The following is a 21,082-nucleotide window of genomic DNA, read 5'->3' on the forward strand; positions in this document are numbered from 1 at the left end:
GCACAGAGGAAGCAAGCGTAGGTAGATAATTTACAGGAGAGTTTTAGTCAAAGTAGCTGAAGTTCTTTACCACCATGCGATCGGTTGAAAATGGTGGATTATAATTTGACTGTTGGATAATTTACTAGTTAATAGGCTGGAACATATGTCCTGAAACTGTTGAGAGTTGTGTAGGTTTTTAAAACCTCTATTTGTATTAGCAGAGAGAGCAATTTTTTGTGAACAAAAAACACTGGTGAGTTTTGGAATCTTCCAGATCTATTTTTGCTTGTTTCAGTGAAAGTGCATTTCCCGATGGGGTTTGTGTGCTGATCTGTACTATTGCCATGTGTGCCACATGGGAAAATAATTCAGTGAGAGTATTTGTCTATGTTTGTATGTGGTGCATGTATATATAAATATATATACACACACACATATACACACATATACACACATACATATTCTTATTTATACTCATAAATCATTTCTTTCAAGAACAGATGCTCTTCTACTGTTCTGTATCTCAGTGTTTCCACACTCAAGAGTGCTATAATTCGGAAAAAATTGAAACTGTCACGACTCTGCTGCATTAATGGTTTTGTAAGAACCACCTTAATAAAAACATCAGGCCTCTCTGTTCCAAACAATTTTATTACAGTTAAAAACTCAGCCAGTTATCAAGTATGTTGTCACCAAAGCACTCTCTCTCTGTGAATGATGACACGAATGAGTTTTGGATTTCTGTAGCATCTTACACATATACACATTCTTACAGCTGTGCAGCAGTCTTTCTCTAAGGAATAAAACCACATGGGAAGGAATAGTAGTGAAAAAAAAATCTATTTTGTGCAAAAGCTGTAATTATAATGTTCCACAGGCATCAAATTAGTTTACCTGCATTAATGTACACACAAAAAAATATGCAAAGTCCACTTCTTGGACTTTGGCTGTACGGGTCTTTATTTTTCTAAACTAAATGTGGAATTTTTAATAACTGTGTGAGTTTCTTCCAGGAATCAGGTCTGGCCTTCACCTCTCCAATGCCTACTCCATTCCTTGTGTTGGCATGGGTGCCTTACCATGAATAACCTCCTTAATGTAAATATTTCCATAGCTAGAATTCATTGAGACTTTTATTTGCCTTGTGTATAATTCTTACATATATAAAAAATGTTCATGTGAGATTTGTAGTGTTTCAATTAATTCTTTTTTCTTTTAAAAGTATGACAATGCTAGCTGCACTTTACCCACTAGTAAATCTCCGCTTGAACTGTATTGCATTTTCATTGTTATTTTTTCAAGAACATGCTACAGAAACGTTCTGTGTATCAGCTGAAATTGGAACTGGATATTACGTTAGTCAGCCTTCACTGATATGATTCAGTTTTCCTCCACTTTTTAAAAAGTCTCATATTTCAGGAATGCCTTGGCTTAGAAATTGAAGCTAAGAAATGTTGAACTGGGAATAGTGACTTTTGAGTAATACGGAGAATTTTGTAACAAACTGATTCTCAAATCTTATGCTGTTATTGATGATACTAAACAAAATGTTGATTCTGTGGAATTTTACCTGTAGAAAACACAAATGACTGTGATTCATTGTGGCTTCTGGGAGCCAGTGAATAGAAATGTTGAGTTTTTGAAAATGTATTCTCACTGACTTTTTATTTTTTCCCTTTTTTTTCTCCCTGTCTCCAGAAACTTGTTCAGTGTATGGTAAACTAAGGCCATTATGTTTCCAGAGAACAGATGTGATAATTAAGAACTGGAATAAGTTTCAAAATTCAATGAAAAAATAGTTGTCAAGTGTATTTCTAAAGTGAAGCGCAAACAAAATGCATGCTGATATGTGGATGATTAATGTGGGAATGTCAGTGTCTTTCCATTAGTTTCTTTATATTGCTGCACACAATCATGCATACTCTATCTGACCATCAGAATTTTAGTCTACTAAATATACTTGGCCATCGTGCCGATCAATAGTTTCTCCTGGCAAATAAAAACTGTTAATAGCTTCAATATAAAAAACTTTCTCTGCTTCAGCTAGAATAATACAGTATAACTGTTTGTCATTATTCCTTCCTCCTCAACCTGAAGAGTGTGCATCTAAATTAATTCCTGTCACTTAGGTGCTCTCTTGATAAATACGTTATCTATATTTAATGTTTCTTTATTCTCATTTTATTATACATGTGTGCAGCAGTGAAAGAAGATAACCGACAAGACAGTGTATCACAGCAAGAGAATTTGCTATTGCTTCTTTGCACTTTTTGGTAGAGTGGCTATATTTAGAACACATACTGTCAGCCATGAATTGTCTGCCTATATGCCTATCTTTTTCAATCCATGATATAAAATAGCTTCTTTATACTACATAGATAAATATCCCCAAGTTTCACCCATATAGCTATAATATTTGTTTCTACAGTAACTGATTAATTTACAAATCTTATGAGCAGGAAGATTATTTTGAAGAGAAGAGGTGTAAATCCAGTATAATAGGTGTTTGTGTGGGTGCTATAAGGCTTTTGTTGCTTGCACCATAGCTAGTGCTTTAGTTAAGGAAAATGAGAGGTTGAAACTCAATTTCTTAGGTGAGGAGTGATTTATGATTGCAAACATGCAGGAGTGTAGGAGTCAAAATAATAAACATTGGGTAAATTTGCACACTCCTCCATTTGCTATATATAATAATTTCCTGTGCGTAGAATTAATGTCTCATGAGTAAAAAAGCTTCTCATAATATGTCCTCCTGCAGTGTTGCTAAGCTCACCTATTGAATACAATTGTTTGTGTAGCGTTTAAAAAAAAAAAAGTCTTTATCTAAAAGGCCATATAGTCTTCCTATTACAGGCAGGGGAATTTACAAGTTCCCATTGTTTTTCAGTGCAGTAAAAATATATTGAGAACTACCAGCATACATATAATACATTTAACATAGGATTCACAGAAAGCAGATCCCCAACTTGCTCTTTGTGAATGAAAAATTACTTGAATATATGGTTATTATACTGTTTTTTGTTGTTTCTCTTAAAACCAGGAAGATATTGCTGAGGCTGTAGGCACAGAGTTCTCTACAAGAGCATCTACTAAGCTCTTTGTGGTGATGATCATGTTCTCTATAGTGGAAGTAGTAGTTGTAGTTGTAGTAACTCACAGTACAATACTGCATGTTTCCTATCAAGTTTAGCTGATGGAAGACTTGACCTTTTTTCCCCTCATTTGAAATATTTTGAGTCTTTCCCTTTGTACAGCATTAATGATGTGCTTTGTTTCTAAATCTGAAGAAAAGTTGGAACTGTTACTTTTAAGTTATTCCTGGAAAGAAGTAATGAGAAGAATACAACTGTTTCACCACGCTGTGAAACGTACAACTAACATGGACTCCAAAAGCTGTTCTTGTAGATTGTGCTCTCTGTTCCTGTACCCAGGGCTTGTGGCAGAGACCAGTCCTTTAACCAAACTGTAGGTGCTGTAAAAGACCAATGCAATCCAACCAATTCTCAGTGACTCCACTCCTGCAGAGCTCAGATTGAGCACTATGAAAAAACTCTAGAGGACAAAAGTAGATCCTGGTCTGATGCTTTGGTGCTCTAGGAGGATTCCCCAAATCCTTATTCCTGATGTGGGTACCTTGGTAACATCAAAAGACAGCTAGGTATACAAGAAAAACTGACAGGCATTAGGGATCTTGGTTTCTGGGGGTTTAATATTCATAGACCATCATGAAAGCAGTCACCAAGCAAGAGAAGAGGTATCCAAAGAACATAAAAAGAATAAAAAAAAATTATTGTTTTACAAGATGGCAAAGTTTAACAGGGCATACCACAGTGTTCTGTACTAAGAAATTGTTCCTTATGTTAATGTGTGGTTTGGAAAACGGTAAAAACTGAAGTATCAAAATTTTCAGCTGCCAAGAACAATTACTTTCATATATTGGGATTAAATAAAATTCTCTACTGGAAAGTGCAAAATAAATTATTTGGAAAAAGAATCACCTGAATTAGGTGACCTATAACTATTCAGAGAATCACTGGCTGTCACTTTAGTGTATGAAATCTTCACTTCCCAAAATGTTCAAAAAGAAAATAAAAGCACATGGGAGATTAGAATGGACAAGAGTTTGAAGCAAGTATCATGAAAAGGTGGATGCAAATTTAAAGTCTCTGATTCAGGCTGTTGATAAAGGCCAGATCATTACGTTACATAAAACCTTCGTCTACAGTAATATGTTAGTTCCAACTTTTTTTTATACTGTGCGGGCATATGGACTAAAGCCCATACTGGCTCTCTAATAAATCTGTCGCTTCCTAATTCAAGACTAATTCAAATAATGTGGAAAGTAACAGTTAGCACCTATACAGCCCCATTATATACTAAGAAGTCCACAATGACATATCAAAAGTTCGAAATCCAAAGTCTTTCAAATACCCCTTCCAGAAATATATGTGTAATTAAAGCTGACTGGTCTTGTAGCTAGCTATAGTAGGTGCTGCAGTTATTTTCCTCCTTGACAATAGCCAGAATGGGCAAAATCCTTTCAGAGATTTCCTGATAATGGGGTGGATTGTGTCTTTAAATGAGAGGTCCTAACATTATACAGCGTTGGTATTCCAGCTGCTCACTTTCTAGTCCTCCAGGTCGGGAATTGCTCAGGGTTTCACAGGCTTTGGCTATCCTCATGCAGGCACAAAACATACAGTCTATCTCCAGTTTGATACGAGGCTGCTTTTGTGCTCACGGAGTGAACCTGGTCTCCTGCTGCATCTCTCGGAAGACCACCTGCAACTCCTTTAGGTTGTTGTAATTCCACAGAGCATCATGTTATTTTGCCAGCAAAAATATTGAGTTCAGCTGCAGCTGCATCAATTAGCTCCTCAAGTCTGCAAATAGTGACACCGGTGACACTTCTTTGGATGAATGAGGGACCTGCTGGCAAGTACATAAATGAAATGATCAACCTTCCCTTTCATGTGTCTGTGTTTAAACATTCTTTTACCATCATGTACTTTGAAAGTGACAATCCTCTGCCCTTAACTCATAAACCACATAAAAGTATTTTGCATCTGTCACAACCAAGCTTCATAGATACACAGATGTGCAGCAGCACAGATGGTGGTTAAAATATATATATATATATTCCTGTTGGTCAGAGATAATTGTTATTTTGTGATACCAGCTACCATATCATATGAATATGAGCCAGCAGTGTGCCCAGGTGGCCCAGAAGGCCAATAGCATCCTGGCTTGTATCAGAAATTGTGTGGCCAGCAGGACTAGGGAAGTGATTGTCCCCCTGTGCTTGGCACTGGTGAGGCTGCACCTCGAATCCTGAGTTCAGTTTTGGGCCCCTCACTCCAGGAAAGACATGGAGGTGCTGGAGCATGTCCAGAGAAGGGCACCGAAGCTGGTGAAGGGTCTAGAGCACAAATCATATGAGGAGCTGGGGTTTTTTAGCCTGCAGAAAAGGAGGCTGAGGGGAGACCTTATCGCTCTCTTCAACTGCCTGTAGGGAGGCTGTAGCCAGGTGGGGGTCGGTCTCTTCTCCCTAGTAACAAGTGATAGGACAAGGGGAAACGGCCTCAAGTTGCACCAGGGGAGGTTTAGATTGGATATTAGGAAAAATTTATTCACGGAAAGGGTTGTCAAGCATTGGAACAGGCTGCCCAGGGAAGTAGTGGAATCACCACCCCTGGAGGTATTTAAAAGATGTGTAGATGTGGTGCTTAGGGCCATGGTTCAGTGGTGGACTTGGCAGTGCTAGGTTAACAGTTGGACTCAATGATCTTAAAGGTCTTTTCCAACCTAAATGATTCTATGATTCTATATAACTGGTATCTTGTGATCACTGAATTTCATTGTGTTATTGTTATCCTGTGCTTGTTCCAGATAATGTTTCCCGTCTTATATCAAGTATGTGAGCTCTCCTAGGGGGGCTGTATTTATCTTCCCAGAATATGTACAGGACCTTCTTTTATAGGGAATAGTTTGCCGAGGCACTATTGCCTTATAAAATATTAAAACCTGCTCACTTGACTCCTCTGGCCCTACATCGGTTGTTGTTATTCCAAAAGGGAAGGTGAGTTTTTGATTTCAGGGTTTAAGATGCCTGCTATTTTGCTGCTTACCCAGCCCAGGCTGGTTGTCTTTCCACAGAGACCAAAGGGTCTTAACCCTCTATGTATTTTTAGAAGGATGAATCCCTCTGCCTGAGTTGTTGCTGGGTTGTTTGTTTTGTTTGGGTTTTTTTTGTAACCAAAATACAGATTTACTAGGATATGTTTGGCAGAATACTTTTAAAATGAATTAGAGAGTCTCTTCTGAACAAACTATTGAACCTACTTGAACTCCTCCAGGAAAAACTATGCTGTTAATTAATATTGTACAAGACACCTCCATGTTTTCTTTCGGTTATGTCAGTCTCTGTCTATGTTAGTGGCTCGCTTACTGCTGTCATCCATCTTAATCCTATTTTCATAAAGGCATACTATATCTGGTACTTCAACCCTTGTTTTAAGGTGTCCTCATGGGAATGTTTCAATCGACCCTCTTGACACAGTATATTGTAACACATGCTGGGATGATGATGGTGATGTGCATGAGTTGCTTCCTTTCAGTTGTTTTGGACAAACAGTAGCATGTTCAGGAATGAAAGCAAATGGCAGACATTTGGATCCAGTGGAAGACAAGCGTGTCGCCAAGAAATATGTGTGGGGTCAATCAGATGCTGCAATGAGCAGGATCAGTTGTGGATAGTTAACTGTGCTGAGAGGGACCCAAGAACTGTGGGGGATTGTTGGGATGATGGGGAGCATACCCATCAGCAAGATGAGGAAAAATGGATCTCGGGAGCCCAAGGAAATGGAAGTCATCTTGGAGGACTGGGCAGATGGATTAGAACTGCCATAGTAGTAAACACAGGAAATTTATTACTGACCTCATGGGCCAGTCACTGGAGCTGACAAGTGGAAAACAGTACCTGTTTTCAGTGGTTTCCAGGTTTTAATGTTTTTTTTCAGGTTGACAATGAAATGAAGCAAAACTTCTGAATGTTTGCCTCCAGTGCTGGGAGAGGGGAGAGTGTATGCACATCAGGAGTCTACTTTAGCTGGCTAATTTCAGGTCATGATTCAGGGTAGAAGAAATGCAGATATAAGTCCTGATCAGCTGGACTCAGAAAAGAGGTTTTCAGTTCAGATCACTGTTGGGCAGAACTGGTACTTGATATTTTCATTAAAAATAACCACATACAGAACTACTTGCTGCAGTAGTTGCAAACTCCTTTGTTTACCTTGCCTCTGTTTTACTTTCAGGGGGAGGAGCATCCCTTTGGTCCTCAGAGTATCTAAATGCAGAGGAACGGTTCATGTCAGTGTGTGCATGTGTATTCGATTGCCTCTCTGTACATTTAGAAATCAGAATGGGAAATATAACCTGAAGCAGAAACACCAGAGGACTTGATTCTGGCCCTGCACTGATATAACTCTGTTAACGTCAGTAGAGCTGGTGCTGATTTATACCAGTGTGCAGTCAAAGAGCACAGCCTCACAGCACCCGGAGCAGCTGGGGTTCCCTGGCCAGGGATGGTAAATAGGCAGCCAGAGGCTTTTCTCCTTTGCTGCTTTGCTATTTTGGGTCTCTGTCAGGGATTACTTCTCAATTCTCCCTCTTATTCCAGTGGTATGTGTATATGCCGTGTCGGGTGTGCTTGCAGGCTTTGCACTGGTGGAAATGGTAGGCAGTTCTGCGGAGGCACCGTGCTGATGGGCAAACCAGCCTAATGAAAGGGAACTCAGGCTGGAAAACTCCCCGTAATGTCTTCCCCCTCACGAAACCTGACAGAAAAGCACAACAGAAACGGCTGCTTTTGCTTCTTATCTTTAGGCTTTCGCCTGGGTTTGTGTTTCTTCTGTCCTTATGGTTTCTTGTCAGCTTTCGCTGTGTCCATCCTTCCTTTTCCCTGAGCCTCTACCGGCAGGCAGAGGAGAGGCGGTCTGATCTAGAGGATAGTCAGCAGCAGGCTATAAATTTGGTAGCATATCATGAGCATGCTTCAATATGCTATGTAATTTGTAAGGCAACGCATCCTTTTTAAGATTAGCCCTGAATCCCAGTATATCAAAAAGCAGGAGGCTGAAGAATAGGCCACTGCTGCCACTTATAATAACCCCTCCAGAAACACATTGTGTGAAGGGTCTTGTATCTATCATTAAAGTTGTTTTCTTTCTCCTTTTAGCTGTTATGTGCCATGTATTTATTAGAAGTTATTGCTAGTATGACTTCATTGATAAAGCTCCATTGTATCTAGCACGAAAAGAGAACAAAAGATGTAATATTCCCTGGCATATCATGCAGACTCTCATTGTATGGATTGACTTCAAGGGACAGAAATTTCTCTCATTAGATTTTCTTCTCTGCTACTGAATTCCTGGCAAAATCAGAGTTCAAAAACTGAGTTTAAAACCCAAAGGGAATTGAATATGTCAAAATGCTTTACAAATTGAAGGGACAGAGAAGTTCTGGAGGCAGCTGTAAAATATGTGCATCACCTTAATTGATAGGTAGAGGAGTTCCTGTTACTCTGGGCAGAGGAAAATTACCCTATGGTCCTGCCCTGCTTCTGCATACCAACCCACATTCCGCCTGGATAAGCTTGCCCTCTTCTCTGTGAGGGAGGCAGACAGGGACCGTCTTTCTGGCCACAGGGAGGGGAAGGAAAGCAATCTACGAATTTCCCTTCCTCCTTCCTCTGCTCCAGTCTGATGACGGGTACTGACGTGCAGGACATGAGATGAATCTGATTGCTACAAAACCTTTGGGATCTAAGTGCTTTTTGTGTTATTTATTTATTTACTGTTTATCTATTTATTTATTTTCCCAGGAAATCCAGGCTATCCAGAGGCTGTTCTGAAAGGAGGATCTACCCAGAACTGAATTACCTGATGGGCCTGATCTTGAAGCCACAGGTAACTTGGTCTGGCTCTTTATAACCTGAGTGGACGAAAGACATTTTAAAACAAGACAAAGCATGCACCATGGAGACTCACAAACTACCTAAAAATCTCAGATACAGACCTGAATACTTGAAATCATAACAAAAGAAGAAGACTTCTCTCTCCCTGCCTCACTGCATGCAGAGGAATGTTGGATTAGTGCCGTAGCCAACAGAAGCCAACACAGACTTGACAAGTACCCTAATACAGTCAAGATTAAATAACAGAGCTATGCTGAGGGGCACCTGAGCCATCTATAAAAGCAGAAGCCCTCATTCACTGCAAAGCAGGTAGCAGAAAACAGCCATTTCCAGAAATTAGAGCAAGTATTTTCAAGGACAAAACTAAATATATCCTGGTATCAGAGCTGCGACCTACATGCCAGGCTAGAGGACCAGCGTCAAGGTCAGATCAAAGTTACTGGACTGATGTACTAGTATTAGAGTTTGGTTTTTGGTACCAGTAAACTGTGTGGAAAATAGAAAGATCTCCAGATATTCTGGAAGTTACTGGCTCTGAGCTATACCCTAAAGCAGTCCTGCTCACTCAGTACCGTCAGCAAGGTCTTCCATGAGAAAGGACTCAGTGAATGCCAGGGACCTAACAGCCTCCTCAGGATAGGTACACAGAGGCAATCCCTGATTTACAGTTGTGACAAAAGACGACTTGTGGCATGTTCACCTTTTCCAGCAGTGTTTATGGACTTCTGGGAAGTGAGGGATCTATTTCCAGGGTGAGAACAAGTCAGATAAAAAGTCTGTGGGTATTGACTTCCTTGCTTTCTGCAGGAATTGCTGCAGGACATTTACTGTGTTTTCCATATGACATTGCTGCAGAGGCAGGCAGTCCAGGGCCAGTGAGGGATGGAGAAGTATCTGGTAGACAATGATTCCTTTGGGACTGTACTGTCTAGAAGATGGAAGATGGCCAGGAGAGATCAAAGGCACAGTGTCTGCTAAAAAATAGTGATTACAGCTGTGTGCATGTATGGTTGTGGGGGGTATTCTGTCTTCTGTTTTGATTTAATTATTAGGCTGTTAGGAAATAACATTTCAGTTCAATTTCAAAGCAGATTTTTTGTGAATTAGAAAAATGTTACAGATTCTTTTTTACTCAAACATAAATGTGTCTGTGTGTATGTAGATGCGGACACTTAGGCTCTCATCATGGCATTTTAAAGGTAAGCTTAGTTTCTTATGCAGTTACATTATAAAATTGTGTATAAAACTGAAATGGTTCACTGAAAGGGAAACTATAAAACTGTATAAAGATTCATGATCCCTTACTGGTCTTATTTTAACAAGAAACTATAAAAGAAAACATTTATTTTCCATGCTAAAAGCAAAGGTCACTCAATAGCTTTCCATTTTCTTTCCCTTTTTTCCCCCTTCTTGGCACTCATGTTGGTTTCTGAAAATATTTCATTCTTTTTTCTTTCATTTCTCCCCTTTCAAGCTCACCATCTTTCACTCTAACAGCTCCTTTCTTCTCTATCGTTATTTCCCAGCAAACTAATATCCTTAGGGGTTCTCCTGCCTTTTATTACAAGGAGTTCATATCATCTGGCCTTATGAACTGGAGGGCAGATAAGGAACTATTTTCAGCACTATAATGTTCTAGAGAGAACCTGCACGCTGATCCAAAAGAGACTCGTTCTTTAGTTATTGATAAACTTTCTTTTCTGTGGAGCTTCTGGTGCATGTCAGACAGGTGGTAGAGAACCAGTGGTCGTTTGTCCAAAATGATTAGGAAGCATTAAAAATTGTGATCTAGCCTCCAAAACACAGAAGCTACTGACATTTTATTGAGGCATAGGCTCGGTCACTGCTTATTTTTAAGAGGTCACCTGCTCTGACTATTGAGTAGTCAGAGAACGTATAGACTAGAACTGTAATTTCTTTTACCCTTGGGGTCTCTCCTGGGTCTTAACACTCCAGGAGTATAAAATACATTGTGTCCACTTTCAAACAGAGTGGCTTCTACTTCCCTGGCCAAACTCTATGCATTCAGGTCCAGGGCTATCCAAATAACCTCTGCTTTTAATATATTAAAATTTCTGATAAATGGAAGTCATGGCACCTGCAGGGCACTTTCAAGGAGCAACATAGTAACAAAGGATGAGGAAAAGGCTGAGGTACTTAATGCCTTCTTTGCCTCACTCTTTAATAGTAAGACCAGTGGTTCTGCAGGTACCCAGCCCCCTGAGCTGGAAGACAGGCACAGGCAGCAGAATGAAGCCCCCATAATCCCAGGGGAAATGGGTAGCGACCTGCTGCACCACTTAGACACACACAAGTCTATAGGGCAGGATGGGAGCCACCCCAGAGTACTGAGGGAGCGGGCAGAAGTGCTCACCAAGCTGCTTTCAATCCTTTACCAGCAGTCCTGGCTAACCAGGGAGGTCCCAGTTGACTGGAGGTTAGCAAATGTGACGCCCATCCACAAGAAGGGCTGGAAGGAGGATCTGGGGAACTACAGGCCTGTCAGTCTGAACTCGATGATCGGGAAGGTTATGGAGCAGATAATCCTGAGTGCCATCACGCAGAACGTACAGGATGAGGTGATCAGGCCCAGTCAGCATGGGTTTAGGAAAGGGAGGTCCTGCTTGACTAACCTGATCTCCTTCTATGACAAGGTGACCTGTTTAATGGGTAGGGAAAGGCTGTGGATGTTGTCTACCTGGACTTTAGTAAAGCCTTTGACACCCACAGCATTATCCTGGAGAAACTGGCTGCTCATGGCTTGGATGGGCATACACTTTGCTGAGTAAAAAAACTGGCTGGATGGCCGGGCCCAAAGAGTGGTGGTGAATGGAGTTAACTCCAGTTGGCAGCCAGTCACAAGTGGTGTTCCCTGGGGCTCAGTATTGGGGCCAGTTCTGTTTGATATCTTTATCAATGATCTGGACAAGGGGATGGAGTGCACCCTTAGTAAGTTTGCAGATGACACCAAGTTGTGTGGGAGTGTTGATCTGCTTGAGGGTAGGAAGGCTCTGCAGAGGGATCTGGACAGGCTGGATTGATGGGCCCAGGCCAGCTGTATGAGGTTCAACAAGGCCAAGTGCTGGGTCCTGCACTTGGGTCACAGCAACCCCATGCAATGCTACAGGCTTGGGGGAGAGTGGCTGGAAAGCTGCCCAGCAGAAAAGCACCTAGGGGTGTTGGTCGACAGCTGGCTCAACACAAGCCAGTAGTGTGCCCAGGTGGCCCAGAAAGCCGATAGCGTCCTGGTTTGTATCAGAAATAGTGTGGCCAGCAGGACTAGAGGAAGTGATTGTCCCCCTGTGCTTGGCACTGGTGAGGCTGCACCTGGAATCCTGTGTTCAGTTTTGGGCCCCTCACTCCAAGAAAAAAATCGAGGTGCTGGAGTGTCTCCAGAGAAGGGCAACAAAGCTGGTGAAGGGTCTAGAGCACAAGTCTTATGAGGAGCAGCTGAGGGAACTGGGCTTGTCTAGCCCAGAGACAAGGAGGCTGAGGGGAGACCTTATCGCTCTCTCCAACTGCCTGTAAGGAGGTTGTAGCCAGGTGGGGGTCGGTCTCTTCTCCAAGTAACAAACGATAGGACAAGGGGAAACGGCCTCAAGTTGCGCCAGGGGAGGTTTTGATTGGATATTAGAAAAAATTTATTCACGGAAAGGGTTGTCAAGCATTGAACAGGCTGCCCAGGGAAGTGGTGGAGTGACCGTCCCTGGAGGTATTCAAAAGACGTGTAGATGTGGTGCTTAGGGACATGGTTTATTGGTGGACTCAGCAGTGCTAGGTTAACAGTGGGACCTGATCTTAAAGGTATTTTCCAACCTAAACAATTCTATGATTTGACTTTATTGTAGATGTCTATCCAAAGCCCTGTGTATTTTTAACATGCTCTGTGCATAGAGGTTCTCATGGGGTTTTATGCACTGAGATTTTTACTTTACAGGCAGTCCATGGGCTTATGAAGTTAATGAACTACTGATTAATTAGGCATTACAAAATCTTGAAAATCTAACATTAGCATGAGATTTTTGTCCCTTTCCGCTCTGAATATATGCTTGGGTTTTGCTGGTTTTCTATTTTTTATACTTATTTTTCCTAAATAATATCTATAAATAAAAAAGTCTTTCTTATATTTCATAGTCCAGTGCTCTTTTCATTGTTTATGTTTTTTGGCAAGAAGTCTTTATTTTAAGGCAATACCATACTGACTTTCCTAATTTTCCTTCCCTGCTCTAGCAACTCCAGTGGAGTTTGTGTGGTAGCTACTTCAGAAATCAGTCTTGTGTCAGCTTCATGGATTTTACACAATAATTTATGTTGTGCTTTTGTAGAGCTGCAGACCACTAGAGCTACTGCAGGTACACGTGATAATATAGTTCCTTTCTTCCTCTTCCATTTGGAATTGAAAAGCTTTTCCTTATTTTTAGTTTATTTTGTTAGTTTTATTCAAGCGCCACCTATAGTTAGTATTCTCATCACTTCCTTCTGTTGAGTACCCAGGAATAAATAAAAAAAAAATCTCCTAGTTATTCCACTGTTTAGTTTTCTTTAATCATTTTTTCTATAAGAGAAGTGCTTGACTGGTAATATAGCAAAAGGGAAGGTCTTTTTCCCCAGAAAGACTACCACAAAATTCAGGGTTATTTTAAAATCAGGTATTTCAACCATCTCCAGAAAACCTTAAAAAAGTGTAATTTTTTTTTAATTCAATTAGCTTAGGTGTCACATTTAAAAATGTGATATGGCAGAAATTAAATTATAGCAGAATTCTATCTAGAGCAAACTAGCAGCTGATAATTCTGAATTTCTAAGCAGATTTTCTCCAAAACACTTGCAAATCAATTGCTGACTGTTCTTCAATGATAGGTCTCTGTCACCACTGTAAGACTGGTACATTTATAATAAATATGCTTTATCTAGTGACAGGTGATCTACTGGATTGGCTGTGACAGGGTTTTGGCAGTACCTACAGCACTAACCTTGTAATCTCCTCCCCTGTTGTCCAGCCTGTTTCCCCTCTGTACCACCAGCACTTGCTGCACTTGCTCATCTGAACCCCCTGAGCTATTTAGCAGATAGCCTTCATGATTGCACTGTTTGCCTCCGTTTCAGGCCGTGGAGCCAGCTGCTGTCCCAGACGCACTTGGGGGACTCTGGCAGGATGGTCTGGAAGGAAGTAACCTCGGCCCTGATTCTGCTGAGACATTGCCGTGATGGTGGGGTTTGCCTTTTTTTGTAATCACAAAAGAGGAATGTAATTGCTGGTACATGCTGTTGCTGACAGTGGTTGCTAGTGCCTTGATGGATGTCAATATGTTGGACCTTGCTGCTGCTTTGAATAGAAAATTGCGTCTGCTCCCAGAGCTCATTACAGTCTGTGTTTAAGGTAACTATATACATATTGCAGGGAGCCTCCACTAAGTTAGTAGACTTGATTAATAGAACGACTATAAAAGTTATCTCAATGAAATTATTTCATTATTTCTTTGATAGAAGAGTCTATTCCATGCACACAGCTCTAAATAACGTAGGGGCTAGATCAGAATCTCGTAGGCTAACCTTACATGAAAGGTTCAGCACCTGCACGACAATGGATGAGAGTTCTCCAGATGAGAAGTCTGGGGTGGTACAAGAGGAAGGGACTTCACACAGTCGCCAGGCTCATGCACTTTTTCCGTGCAGCATCTTCTGCTTCTTCTGGGTGGGATGGAGTATTGGTCCAATCTGATGTGGCAGCTGTTATATGTAAGCCTCTCATATCAAAGGGTCTAATCCTAGATTCAAGTCTAGTTAAACACATGTAAATGTTTTGAAGAATGAGCTTAATATCATACAGTTTAGTGCAGAGTACAAAATATAGCACTTTTTCTTTATCATACCTTTATAATTCTTTAGAAGAGGTACTGTAGAAATCTGTCTAAGGTATCAGCAATTGTAATGCAAAGAATATTCTCTTAAGCACTGGTATGGAGTAAATCTGTCCAGTTGAAATGCAACTCCAAACATTTGAGGAAATTGGGTAGGTGTATTGAAGCAGAAAGCACCAACAATTTTGGCAACTTCCAAAATGCCACTGAGTACAGCAGAAGAAAGTAGAACAGATTTCTTTTCAGCAGGCATGTCTTCTTTCTCTCTCTTTCTCACAGCTGCCTTTGTCTACTGTCTATGCAAATACCTATACTATACGCCTCATGAGTTTTCTGTCCTTTTGTGTATTTCCTAGATACTTCATTATTCCAGGGCGGTTGTGGAAGTGTTTGTGTGTGTTTGTATGCACAGTGAACAATGCCATGGACTATTCATTGGAGTGATAAATTGTGTTCGCTCTGATGTCACGTACCTCTCATTGACTTTAGTTTCTTTCCTATTAGATATGTTCAAGATTAACCAGGCATTACTCATTAATCAAGGAGGTATCTGCAAATAAATTTTTCATCATAATGAGCTGTGTGGTTGAATTAATAGTATTTGGACTTTCATTATTTGTCATGATGTATGAGTATGGCACCAATGCAGTGCTCCCAGTTTGGCTGTTGGTGTTGCTGTGATCTCAACAGATAACTCAGCAACAAGTAAAATGCTCATGTAATAATAAGTTAGGACATCTTTTAACTGCATGCAGAATTTAGTCCTAATGTTTTAGACACTGCACTACCATTTCCTCATAATAGATACATATTTTTAGCTAATTTGTTGTCTGCTATTGGTAATGTAGTATATAGCCAAGTGGTAGGTCAAAGCTGAGACAGGACAATAATAGATTCTGGAGTTTTTTATGATACAGACCTTGCAAAATATCTTTTAACCATAGATGTAGGTGTTGTATCACGCACACACACATTTAAAGTTTCACTGTACTCTGATTCTGCAAATTCTACTTGTAATGAGGAATAAAGAAAAACTTGTTTGTAGGAGCTTAGTTTTTAAAACCTAGTGTTGGCCTTCTTGATCTACTGATTCCCCACATTTTGATTTGTATTGTTTCTGCCTAACAGACATGCAACAGAACTGATACTCTTCATGAGATGACAAGAGAATATAATTTATCTTATGACCGACTGAATTCTGGAAAAGAAGGATTTGTGTAAACAACTAACGAATACAACCCGTAATAATTAAAATAATGAATACAACTTGTAATAAACCCTAATTTTGTTGTGGATAATAGCATTTTGTATTCATTTAATATGCATTTTAATAATGTAGAAACTTTCATTGAAAACAAAATTATTGCAAAAAGTAACCTGAATATGTAGATCTGTTTACTCTCAGAGTGCCTTCATAGTTGTTTTAGAAACTTTTATTATTTTTTCATACTATTTTCATTGAAGTGTTATAAGTGGTAAAAACTAACTTCTGAAAAGGGATGCTTCCAAGGAGGAAGCATCTTGTGTCAGCACCCCATGGGGACTGACGAGCCTCACTTTCCCTGACTGGCCCCCCCAGAATCCTTCCCCCTGAGCCCAGGGGCACCATTTCATCCCAGCCAGGGCCCCAGTCCTGCCCCAAGCAGCACCATGCCTGGCCCCATGCCCTGCTGCCCTGGCTGGGCTCCCTGAGCATCACCTTGGGTTCCTGGAAGGACCCTGTTCCTGCCCTTGGCCCAGAGCAGGGCCCGGGGGGCTGCACCCTGGTTAAGGGCCCCTGCCTCATGTTGGCGCGCTCCTGGCTCCAACCTGGCTCCCCTCCTGCACCGTGACGTCTTCACAGGATGAAACCCCCATGTGAATAACAGCTCATCAGCTGTTGATCTGAATAACGAGCGATTAATGGGCTGAAATGCACAGGCAGCTTATTCTCACAGCACCCAGAGTGGGGCCATTTGGAAAAGTGAATCCTAATTTCAGAGATGAAACCTGTTCCAGTTACTCCTTGAAATCACGAATACTGACAGCATATGACAAATCTGTCTTCTTTGTAAAGGAAGGAAATGACAACAACAAAACCACCAGCAAACCCCAAACAGCGAGTGGAGAGCTCTCCAACGCGGAGGAAGGGTGAGGAAAAGTTACAACTTGCAGAACAGATTAACTGGGACTACTTTGCCACTCTTGTATTGTATTATAGGATGCAAGGCAAAACTGTGGCTTCATGTTCGTACAGATTTATGTGGCCTCATGACCCATTTCAGAATTTAAACATTTGCAGGAGCTTGACAACACTGACAGTCTTCATCCTCTGCAAAAATTGCATTTACTCTAGCACAGTCAGTGTTGACGTCCTTGTGGACGTATAAAAGAGCACTATGATTGAGGAGAGCTTGTCCCATGGCACATTTATGCCAGGATTTCAGTCCCGTTGTGGCACTGAAAGATCACTCAGCTGTTGCAGATAAGGCAGGAATACCCGGCGCGAGGCACAGCTATTTGAGGTGTTCTCTGAAAAATATCTGGGTCTGGGATGCATTCAGCAGCAACTGATGCTGACCTATAGCACAGGATAAGATTAGTTTGCATTTCTAATTCATATCCTGAAGCAACTGGGCTCCCCAGAGCAGTACATGGGCTTCACTGGATATCACCAAGTTGTCTTTGAAAGGGAAGTTCTCTCCACGGATATGTAAAGATTAAATCAATTGAAAAGTGCTACGTGATCAAGTTAGTCCAGCAAACACAGCTAACTACTTTGGGATGTAAACTAATCTAAACTTTCATATAGAACAATATGAGCCCTTAAAATTCAGTAAATTACATATCTGACCAATCTTTAACTAAATACACAGAATTTATTATGCAGATCAGAGATCCCTCTTTCTTCTGCTGCCTCTTCTCCTTGATTATGACTTCAAGTGGGATTGCCCTGTCTGTAATGTCTGTGATTCTTCCGTAGCTGTTGTCTAGGACTTATATTCAGTTTTTCTTTGTAGCGCTTGGCAATCGATGACACTGACGTTGGTGAAGCCTCACTGTTCATTGCATGTTTTTCAGTCTGTATTGCTCATGCACCATGATTGGGCTGGTTTCCTGACCCACCATGGCCTCCAGTGCTCCCCTGCAGTGGGCCATGCTGTACAGCTGGCTGGCTGCTACTGCCTGCCCGCAGCAGAGGTCCCATACTTTCCCTGCATGATATGCCTGGTGAGTAGTGTGGAGCTATGGGACAGCAGGTACATTCCTGGAAATCTCTGCTTACAGTAGTAAAAGCTACAGTCTAGCAAGAGGAATAATAGTCACAATTATCACTGAAGTGTTTTGACACGTGTTCGTTAAAACTCCTTAAGAACATACATGGAATGTATTATTTATTTTAATGAAATTCTGTCTAACCTAGACTATTACTCACTCTCCCGTCTCTGATTTCTGTGAAGCGCCAGCTCAGAATATGGTCTTAATGACAAGCCTGAAGAGCTTCTTGAGATTTTCAGACATGAGCTTCTCCCAGCATGTTTGGGGTTTGAGAGAGAGACATTACAGAAGTGGCAGAAAACTTGTAGTGTGGAGGTTTGTCAGCAAAGTGGAGCTCTCCCAGTGCCATCCTTGTATTTTTTTGCAGGGAAAAACTGAAAAAGAGAAGATTATCTGACATACACTTCAAGTAAGGGGCATGGTATGGGTGGAAGGAAGAAAATGGAGAAGTCATTCTGAGTCCTTTGAATCCCCTTGACTTTGGGACAGAGTGGTGCCTGTATCTCCTTGTTATAGTTTGTTGAGTGCTCTGAACCGCGGTGTGTGAGCAAGTGTAAGTACAATAAATACCTCTCTAGCTCGGTTGCCACAGCGGTGTGCAGACTTTTATCTACAAAAGAACTCCTGCTGTAACAAAAGCAGTGCGCTGTGGCCATGCACACCAAGCGATCCCTCTGTCCAGTACTGCGGGTGATGAATAGCTGGTTGTGCTGGAGAAATCCTGAGTGCGAAAAGTGTGTGCTCCCTCTTTTGCCAGGGGAATGATGCAAAGAGATAAGACCAGGGCATCTGGTCCCTGAAAAAAATGTCACCTTGTTGAACAGGATTTAAATCAACATGAAGTTTAAATTCCAGCTCTGATTCAGATATTTATAAACCTGACATCTGCATTTCTGTAGAAGGAACAGTTAACGGGTTGACTAATAGCCAAATTGCTGCAGGAAATGCAGAGGAAGAACGTTTGGAGGTCAGATAATATTTAATCAGGAAGCTTTTCAGCACATCTTTGATGTTTCTATTAATTTTATCTTTTCCCCAATTCATAAATAATATCCATCTGGAGAAACTTAGACGCATTTAGTTACGTTTTATTAAGCAGGAAATAATCCAGTGGTCACACATTTTTAGGAAACCACACTTGGCTTTATCTTCTCTTTCCATGGAGAGTAGAATACATACATAGTAAAATCTCCTCCCGGTTATGTCTCAGCTGCAACCACAGATTTTTCTTGTATTACTCTCTTGTCAGATCACCTGAGAATAAACCTAAGCACCAGTAAAATCTTCTGTTTACCCTGGATGTCTTGAAATACCATGGCTCTCAGGAATTACTTTGTTGTTTTATTTAAAGGGTATGTACTACAATTGATTCCAGTGCATCATGACATTTACAAAAGTGCTTTTTGCAAGAAGTCTACTAATATGGGTGAGAAAAGAATGCATCCGTAATTTAAGGTAATTCTTGCTATTCTACGGTAAATTTTGCATGTGTTGAAGAAGTAAGCATTCTGGAAGGCACAGGGGAGAGTCGAGCTGGCAGCAGAGGACCCATGGTGGGTGCACAGTCAGAGTCGTGACTTCCCCCGTAGGACAGGTCGGCACACGCTGACCTACGGGAGTCCCAAGTCACAGCATCTGCTGCCGCTCTACACCCCCCTACATCCTCGGGGTGGCTTAGATTAACACCATGTCCGACCCAGGTTCCCGCCATGAGGCCATGTCTGCCACATGCACAGTGGGAGGAGTCTCTGAAAATCCTCCAAGCAGAGCGTTGCTTTGTATGGGTAAGCACCCACTGAGATGACACGGGTTGACTTTGAGTTATTCTGCTGCATGCTACGGGATGTTATATCACGGTGAACCAACATTTCATTGCCCTCACCGGAGTTACTGTGTGAAATGATAGTGTCATGTACTCTCGTCAGTGAATTTATAAGTTACTCAGTTCTATGTAATTGTTCTTTGACTACCTCACTAACATATTCCCACCAAAAAAAGTAGGAAGTAAATGGACACAACTGTTCAGAGCCACTAAAATGTAACAGCTTTTATTTATTTTTCACATTTCTTTTTAAGCACACAGGCAGTTATTGGATAGCACAGCATGCATAGGGTTAAACAAATGATGAAATTCATCAGCTGCTGTCCACTTCTTTTACAACTAATTAGGATTTAACTTCTGAAAGATGTCCAAATACTTCATGGCAGTTTAGAAGCAGTGATAATTCTTAAAAGAAATCTGAATAGGGATTTTGTGTTTTGATACGACATTTTATACAAGGTATTTTCCTCTTTCTGGCTGGTAGGAGAGGGAAGAGAGAAGAGAGTCAATCTTGTTATCTATCTATTATATAAACACCACTCAGAGATCCATAGCTAAGGCTGAACGGAGCTACTTCTAAAACAGGAATGATCCACCTGATCTTTCTGTTTTTCTGACTTTACAATTTATTTATTGTAAATTAAAGATAGTTTTCAGAGATATTCCTAAAGTCTTTTGCCATCCACTGTTATACTTACCATTTTGTTCAATTATAAGTTCAGTTGCAAGTTCAAAATAGTAGACCTTTTAAAAATTCCTATCTTGTAAAGACCTTGTGCATGCTATATTGGGAAACTTTGAAAAATGTATGATTTTTAAAAATAACATTCACAGTGTGTCTACTTTATCAGAAGCTGAACAATACTCCCCTGCTAAAGGCTTGTAAAAATATCTGCCCTTTGCTGCAGAGCAGCGAAGGCACAGTTGAAATTTTAGATGGACTCCTCTGTCCCTGCTTCTTCATGGCACTGCTTCTTCACACAGTACGGCAGGCTTAGCTTCTCTCTTGCTGACACAGCTAGGAGTCGGTTAATTGTAAGAGAGATTTTTGTGCTCCAGTCACTGCTAACAGGGTACATTTTAGAGGTGAGAACAAATGCTTTAAACTCAACATCATCCTAAATCATTTCCAAATCTTGCTGCTGCAGAAAAGAGTTACTTGTGAACAGGAGACTGGAGGAGATG

This window comes from Ciconia boyciana, chromosome 1, assembly GCF_034638445.1.
Source record: "Ciconia boyciana chromosome 1, ASM3463844v1, whole genome shotgun sequence".
Taxonomy (NCBI): domain Eukaryota; kingdom Metazoa; phylum Chordata; class Aves; order Ciconiiformes; family Ciconiidae; genus Ciconia; species Ciconia boyciana.